The following is an 8,744-nucleotide window of genomic DNA, read 5'->3' on the forward strand; positions in this document are numbered from 1 at the left end:
TGCACGTGTTACATCTACCCCACCTGCTGTGCAGCATGATTTTGCCCACTGGAGAAAGATTTTACCCTAAATTAGAAGCAGCACGTAAACAGGTCGCACTGAATTGTAGTTGGCATCAGATTTATTATTTGTATTCTCTCAGCTGAGCAGAAAGGAAATCGAAAGCAAATTTGCACAGAAATATTTGATCTTGGGCAATACGGATGGTGTAAAAGTTACCATTACTGCCTCACAGCACTCATGGGTTCCATTCCCGCCATGGTAATAACTGTGTGGAGTTGTTATATTTTCCCTGTGCATGCGTGGGTTTCCTCTGGGTACTCCGGTTCCCTCCCACAGTCCAAATATATATTGGTAGGTTAATTGGCTCCCAACAAAATTAACTCTAGAATTACTGTGTGTGTGCGTGTATATGTGGTAGGGAATATAGATTGTAAGCTCCACTGGGGCAGGGACTGATGTGAATGTTCAACTATTCTCTGTACAGCACTGCAGAATATGTGTGCGCTATATAAACAATATCTTTGCTTGGGGAGGAAGAAGAGTGGGTCAACCAATGAGAGCCCCTGAAGGAGAAGGGGTCAGAGACATAGATACTGGAGAAGCAGTGTGGTGAAAGTCAGCCTGTGAGATGCTGGAGAACCAGTGGCGTAACTATAGCACCGCAGCCCCCGCCACCGTGCGGGAGGGGGGGGGGGCGCTGTGTAAATGGGGGCGCCTGGGGCTGCGGTGCTATAGTTACACCTCCCCCCAATCCCCCCGCAGGCTTACCTATTTCGCTGGTCCCTGCGGCTCCATTCTTCTGCTGAGGACCACCACAAAATGGCCGCCCCCATATAGCACACAGTTCTCTGAAACTGTCTGCTGTATGGGGGTGGCCATTTTGTGGTGGTCCACAGCAGAAGAATGGAGCCGCCGGGACCAGCGCGAAAGGTAAGGCTGCGGGGGATTGGGGGGGTTTGAATGGGCGGCGGGGGGGCGCCCAAAACGTAGCTACGCCGCTGTGGAGAACCACAATTACCAGCCATGACATATGAGCCATCATTAAAGTGTTCATTACAACTGTGCTGTCAAACTGTGCTGGTTGCGACAGTCGTTTATACAGCAGTATATAATGTTACCATATTCTTTGTCATCTGGGACTGAGCAGGCGTACTAATGCTCCTGTGGGTGGGGGAGGGGGAACGCAGGAGGGAAATAGCTGGTCCAACGTGGCTCATTTACCAGAGAAATGCGACACACGAGAAGAGTGTTATATATATCGTGTCTGCAGCCCACGGTGGCTTATTGGCGTTCTGTAATCCGGGAAGTGCTTGCAGATGCTGTATCCGGATGGCTGACTGTCTAGGTCAACAGACATAAGGTCAACACATTTAAAATTAATATTTTTTTGTGTGTGGACTTTTTTATACTTTACCATCCACGTGACCTCTGATTGGGAGTGGTACAGTGTGCTGAACGCCGCAAGGCACTTGGTGTGAAGTATGGTGAGCGAAGCAGTACACTGATTGGGGGTCTGCATGCTCAAATATCGGACTTGACACACAGAAAACGTGAAAACCGCATGTCGGCCTTTTATCGAAAAAGAGCTGTGATTGCTGGTATTTGACCGGTAGCGGGAGTTGGTTCGAGACCCTCGTGGCCATTCTGTGAGGGTAGATAAGTATGGATATAATATTGTTATATTTTGCTGATGATAGACCTTAGTAGGGTAATTATTAAAGCATGTTAATAGATAAAGCCGAGAGAGATAAAGTACCAGCCCCATAGCTCCTGACTATCATGTTACAGGCTGTGCTTGAAAAATGACAGTTAGGGTCTGATTGGTAATTTCTCTCTCTTTACTTAAGAGTGATTGGATACAAAGTTGCATAGTGTATGGCGCCTTCAGATGTCGTGGTCTCGGGTAAATCAAAGTTTTCGTAGATTAGATTTGCATTTTTATATAGAAACCATCACATGATTTATTAATACAAAGCTTATTAAGTAGCGATAACACTGGTGAGAAAGAGACATTAATACTTGGCTCGTATGGCCATATCTCTGCGTTTGCCAGCCGCGGCCATTCCCTCACATCCCGCCACGTGTGAGCACCGAGACTCCGCAGGAGTGTATTGCAGCAGTTCCTGGAAAACAGCGGGATAAGAGCAGTCGTTCCAATGTCCGCTTATCCGAAACAATGGCGCAATCCCAGCGTCTGACCTCAGGTGTGCCGGCATCGCGAGTTCTCAGGAGCCTTTCTGTTTGGAAATAATCCTGCAAAACAGGAACAGGGTGATTTGAGGTAAAACACGTCACGTTCTGAATCATTTCACCTAGGCAGCGTAATAACACAGGAAGTGCTCATTCTAGCACCCTGCACCCCTCTGTATATATCTGCTGAAATACAGACCAGACTGTGCTAGAAGCACCACAGCAGAATGCGACAACCCAGGTAAGAAAGAGGGACTGCACGGGTGCTAGAATGGACACGAGACAGGTATACAGCAAAAGACGCGTCCTTTTGGGGCTCATTCACAGACACACACACTAACATCTGGGCTACATGCATGAAAGCAGCCTCTGTATTAATACTGAACACCTTGTTACCGGTACCGGCGATTGCAATGTTAGTTCCCATTAACGCACCAGAAATAACTCTTGTTGGGTTCTAAAATGTTAAAACACCATAACATGAATGCAGCTGGGGGCCGGTGTCATTACTCTAATTTGTTCTATTACTAATGTGCTTTCCATACAGTTACAGTATTATATGTATTAAAGTCTGGGCTCCTTCATTTTGGGCCTTATTCTGGTTCATTCAGGCGAGTGAACCAGAATAAGGCCCTTTGTTCCTTGCTTGTCTAATGGGATATCTGAGGATTCCTGCTTTATAATAAGATAATTGTAAGACTTTACCTATATTATATGAAGTTATTACCCCTCTGAGTGCCAATGTTGCTGTGAGATGTACAAGATATCCGCTAACAACGCCAGCATCGCTCATGGCGACTGTTCTGTATTTGGCGCATTGTTTAACAAAACTTCAATTCATTCATTCAGATCATTTGCCAGCAATAACCGCCGTGATACATATTCCTCGACTTCCACCCTGGGGCATTATTAGCGGATATTTTGTACATCTCTCACGGCAACGTTGGAACTCAGAGGGGTAAACAGACCACACAAAGGGCAAACCTGCTGCCAGAGGGTAACTTTTGCCATTTTCCTGCAGCTTCTGAATTAGGGTTAGTATGCCAATATAATGGCCATGCCGACACTGCGGTGACATTATTACAGACTACTCACCCATGACTTATGCATGAATGTGGAAAAGCAGTTCTGTTTGCACAGTGTCACCCGTTGCTACAGGTGATGGCAGTTTGGGGCCATGGTGCTTCCTTATATTTGGATATCTGAATGACTGACTCCACCGCATCCCTGATACCTGAATGGCTAACTCCACTGCATCCCCGTCACCTGAACGGCTGACCCCCAACCATCCCCGACACCTGAATAGCTAACTCCACCGCAGCTCTGGCACCTGAATGGCTGACTCCACCGCAGCTCTGGCACCTGAATGGATGACTCCACCGCATCCCCACCACCTAAATGGCTAACTCTATCACATCCCCGACACACGAATGGCTGACTCCACCGCATCCCCACCACCTAAATGGCTAACTCTACCACATCCCGACACACGAATGGCTGACTCCACCGCATCCCCACCACCTAAATGGCTAACTCTACCACATCCCCGACACACGAATGGCTGACTCCAACGCATCCCCGACACCCGAATGGCTGACTCCACCGCAGCTCTGGCACCTGAATGGCTGACTCCACCGCATCCCCATCACCCGAATGGATGACTCCACCTCATCCCCACCACCTAAATGGCTAACTCTACCACATCCCCGGCACACGAATGGCTGACTCCACCGCATCCCCGACACCCGAATGGCTGACTCCACCGCATCCCTGACACCCGAATGGCTGACTCCTCCGTATCCCTGACGCTTGAATGGCTGACTCCACCACATCCCTGGCACCTGAATGGCTGACTCCACCGCATCCCTGGCACCTGAATGGCTGACTCCATCGCATCCCTGGCACCTGAATGGCTGACTCCATCGCATCCCTGGCACCTGAATGGCTGACTCCATCGCATCCCTGGCACCTGAATGGCTGACTCCACCGCTTCCCTGGCACCTGAATGGCTGACTCCACCGCTTCCCTGGCACCTGAATGGCTGACTCCACCGCTTCCCTGGCACCTGAATGGCTGACTCCACCGCTTCCCTGGCACCTGAATGGCTGACTCCATCGCATCCCCGGCACCCGAATGGCTGACTCCCCCGCATCCCTGACATATAAATGGCTCATACGGTTTTCTCTATAGAACACGACATGAGCGACTGTGAGGACTATCACACGGACATTGGGATCACTGGGCCTAATTCAGCATGGATCGCTAATAGAGCATTTGCAAATTGATTGATTATAGAATGACCACATTATCGATTAAGCATCATGCATGCGCGAGAGGTTTTACTGATGCAAAATGCAGAGGGATCGTAAACGCAATCCTCTCGCAGTTTGACTGCCGTTTGGGGGCTGTAACCTGCCATCTGTGGGAGTGGGTGGACAAGTGGGGAGGGTCTGTGCCGGCATCACGGATTACTTCCAACCTGGCTCAGTCACAGGTCAGTGGATTACTCTCACATGCCCAGATGGCAGAAACGCTCTGGGAATGTTTCGGGAATTGCTTGTGGATCTGTGAGTGTATAGCAATTAGCGATCCATACGAAATTCTCTTGCAAATTACCACGGGGCGTCATTTTCTGTCCGCACTGCGGTCCACTGGGAATACTCGTATTAGCGGTCCGTGCTGAATTAGCCCCAGTGTTCCAAATTCTGCAGGTATAGAGGGAATGACTGAGGTGATGGGTTTGATTCCCACCATGACCCTGACTGTTTAGATTTTGGATATTCTCCCTGTGCTTGCGTGGGTGTCCTCTGATTACTGTATGTGTGTGCGCTTTAGTCATTAGTATTGGTGGTGCCGGGAATTGCCTAGTGCAGGCCTGGCCAACCATTGGCTCTCCAGATGTTGTGGAACTACAAATCCCAGCATGCCTTGCCACAGTTTAACACTCCCTTGTAGCAAAACTGTGGCAAGGCATGATGGGATTTGTAGTTTCACAACATCTGAAGAGCCACTGGTTGGCCAGGCCTGGCCTAGTGTGTACCCAGCCTTAGCAATTCCTAATAACCGCGCTGAGCGCGTGACCTCATCGCTTTCATCATTGTGGCATAATGCTTACGTTAGAGTTTCCCATAGTCCGCCGTTACAGTTCAAGTTTTAGGGATATCCATGCTTGAGCACAGATGATTAATTATGCTGGATAGATATTAGAGCAGGCATGTCCAAACTATGGCCCTCCAGTTGTTGTGAAACTAGTTTCACAACAGCTGGAGGGCCATAGTTTGGACATACCTGCATTAAAGGATATGTTTGCTCCAGGGGGGGCGCAAGCCGGGGGAACACCCAACGTTTTATGGGAATGTTGGTGCCTGTGTGCAGTCAAATTACATCTGCACCCGCCCCAAATTCGGCAGATACCAGATGCTTGAAAAGTCAGTCTAAGCTGGCTTTTTTTTTATTTTTAGGAAAGGCCGCATGTGAGCTCATGTAGCGTACACATCCCCTCGCATGCTAGTGATCACGGTGGGAAGGGAGGCGGCGTTTACTTACAAATACAAAATACGCAGCCTAGAGAACAGGTCTGAATAAGGCCCATACTGAGGTTCTCGATAACTCTGTGCTCCCGACATTGTGGTAGTTCTACGGTAATGACAAAGGTTTCTATCAGGACGACAATGCAACCGGTCACGTTTCCAGGGCAACGCTGGACAGAAAACTCAGTGATCAAGATGGACCGGCCAGCCCAGACTCCAGAGCGACGGGTGCGTTTTAAGCCAACTCTACCTACTTCAGTATCTGGATGGCTACTCAACAGTCAGTAGGTCGGCACACGCAAAAAGTTGACATGGCTATGGTCGACATGTGAAAGGTCATAGTGTTTTTTAGGGGGGCTTTTGTTTAAAGTAAACGGTTTGAACTTTATTACTTTACCATCGCGACAAAAGTGTGCCTAGCGCAGTGCAATCAGCATCTAACCTTCAGCCTGGCGAGCAGATGAAGTACCCTGGTACTGGTGCCAACCTTGGCATAAACAAAACGTGAAAAACTCACATCAAACTTTGCAGGTGTTAATATTTTTCGTGTCGATCTTTTGAAGTCTACCTAGACATTGTCGACCTAATATGCCACACCCACCTGAGTCAGTGTCACGTGTTGGTCACTGTAATAAAGGCGTAATGGCAAAACCTACCCCCTGCTGTGGTCCAGGAACTTCTGGCCAGTTTGTTCTGATGTCAATAAAGCTTGTTCTACTTGCTGCCAGTGTCCAATCACTTGTCTACATAGCGTATGATTAGTCCAGCTTGGCAGGGTGCGGTTGATACTATAAGAACAACGCTAATTATTTCCATCCCTACCCTACATTGAACGCACGGTACTTGTTTCCTAGAACGGCCACAATCGTGAGTGATCGTGGCTCTTAATTAAGGGACACGATCCTCACGATGTGGCCGATTTTTGACACTTTTTTGACTTTGATTGACAGAAATCGGGTCAATCGGTCGGTCGCGACCAATTAAAATCGGCCGCGATGCGACCGACCGATTGACCCGATTTTTCCATAGACTTCAATGTTAAAAAATCTTTTAACATTGAAATCGGGAGGATCTTGTCGGTCTTGTGCCATTATAATGGCACAAGATGAGATGGACTTGATTAAGTCCATCTCACATAGGGAAAAATGATAAAAAAGGTGAAATGGGCCAATATGACCCATTTCACATTTTTTATGTGCCCGCCATGACCCCACGATAGACGTCAACCCGAAGCGTGGCGAGCGCAGCGAGCCCGCGAGGGGCGGCGGTGCGCGTCCTACGACCTTTTCATTCCCCTACTATCCACTAGGGCGTGGAGTGAGAATAGAATAGTGTGGCGAGCGCAGCGAGCCACCGAGCCCGAAGCGTGGCGAGCGCAGCGAGCCCCGCGAGGGGACGCGTATACCGGTGAAGTTATACGCGTCCCCTCGCGGGGCTCGCTGCGCTCGCCACGCTTCGGGCTCGGTGGCTCGCTGCGCTCGCCACACTATTCTATTCTCACTCCACGCCCTAGTGGATAGTAGGGGAATGAAAAGGTCGGAGGACGCGCACCGCCGCCCCTCGCGGGCTCGCTGCGCTCGCCACGCTTCGGGTTGACGTCTATCGTGGGGTCTAGCCCACTTAGTAACATTTGGGGGGGCAATTAAAAATAATCTGGTGAAAAAAATAAAAAAATCGGGTGAAAAATCGGTCGGTCGGATCGGTCGCATCGTATGCGACCAAATCGCACGCGATGCGATCGATCCGATTTTTTATCTTACGACCACAACGATCTAAATCGTTGTGGCCGTGCTAGGAAACAAGTACCGAACGCACTAACAATCCAGTATAATCACTGCACCCTAGTGACCGGATTTGGCCGCACTGGTGCAGCCGCCTCTATGTGCAGATCTCAGTCACACTGTACGGAGTATACACCTCAGATCAGTCCCAGTAATGGGCACCTGCGCTGAGCGGATGTACACACCTCCCAGTGATTGATACGTGGTCCGGCTTCTTCGCGGATGATGTACAAAGTGTGCACAGGGGTTAATGAGCCCGCTTACCAAATTGTATATATAAGGCAAACTGTATATCAGGATTAGTGGCTATGACTTGTTAGAACAGAACTACCTTGGTTCTGGATCCACTCAGTGCTTTTCAGCAAACCTCTTATAACTACCACAGAGAGCTGCCATTGTTTGTTTCCCTTGAATATGACAGAAACAGAACTGTCTGCACAGAGCGTGTGTGTCATATTCATGTATCTTAAAGGCCTTACTGAAAAACACAGAAAAATAAAGCTATGGATTCACAAAAAAAAAAAAAAAAACCACACACCACATACAATTGCAGGGCATATTTTTTTCAGACGCATACAGTGGCATGATGTCACAGACCCTCTTTTAAAACAGCAAGAAGCATAGAAAATGTGTAACGAACTATATACACAGTACGTGGGTTTAATATCTGTTAGGTCTGTTCCGTGTTAAAAGACAAAATTAGTTTGATATTTACAGACAAAAACCATCAGAAACTAAACACAGAATTCCCTTTGGGGGTGATTCAACACCACTTGGTAAGTGTCGGTTGTGTTCGCCAACACATCCCCTCGCATGAATCCGCTAGCAGGAGAATCATTCCATGGTCGACCATGGTTTGATTCTCCTGCCTTCGCAAACAGAAGACAGTCTGTACTTGAGTGCTCGGCCGAAGATAGGCATCAACGTCAGCCGCCTGAACCCCCGGCAACCAACCACCCGCCGGCTTTCTGATGGGCAAGCCCTGTTTCCGCAGCCTCCCACCGCGCAACGAACTGGCGCAGACCCATCATCATCGGGGCGGAATTTGCCCCGTTCCAACCGGTGTTGAATCACCCCCTTTGTTAGAATCCTGAAGCTGGGAAGGGATTGGCTGCGTTTGGCTTAAATCTGGAAATATATATATTAGAGGCATATTAGATTTACCTACAGTTTCCCACGAAACAAACCTCCCAGCGCGCCATGCATCTCGTTAGTCGGGAATAACAGACATAATACAATA

The sequence above is a fragment of the Crinia signifera genome, chromosome 9 (genome assembly GCF_055691185.1).
Source record: "Crinia signifera chromosome 9, ASM5569118v1, whole genome shotgun sequence".
In the NCBI taxonomy this organism is placed as follows: Eukaryota; Metazoa; Chordata; class Amphibia; order Anura; family Myobatrachidae; genus Crinia; species Crinia signifera.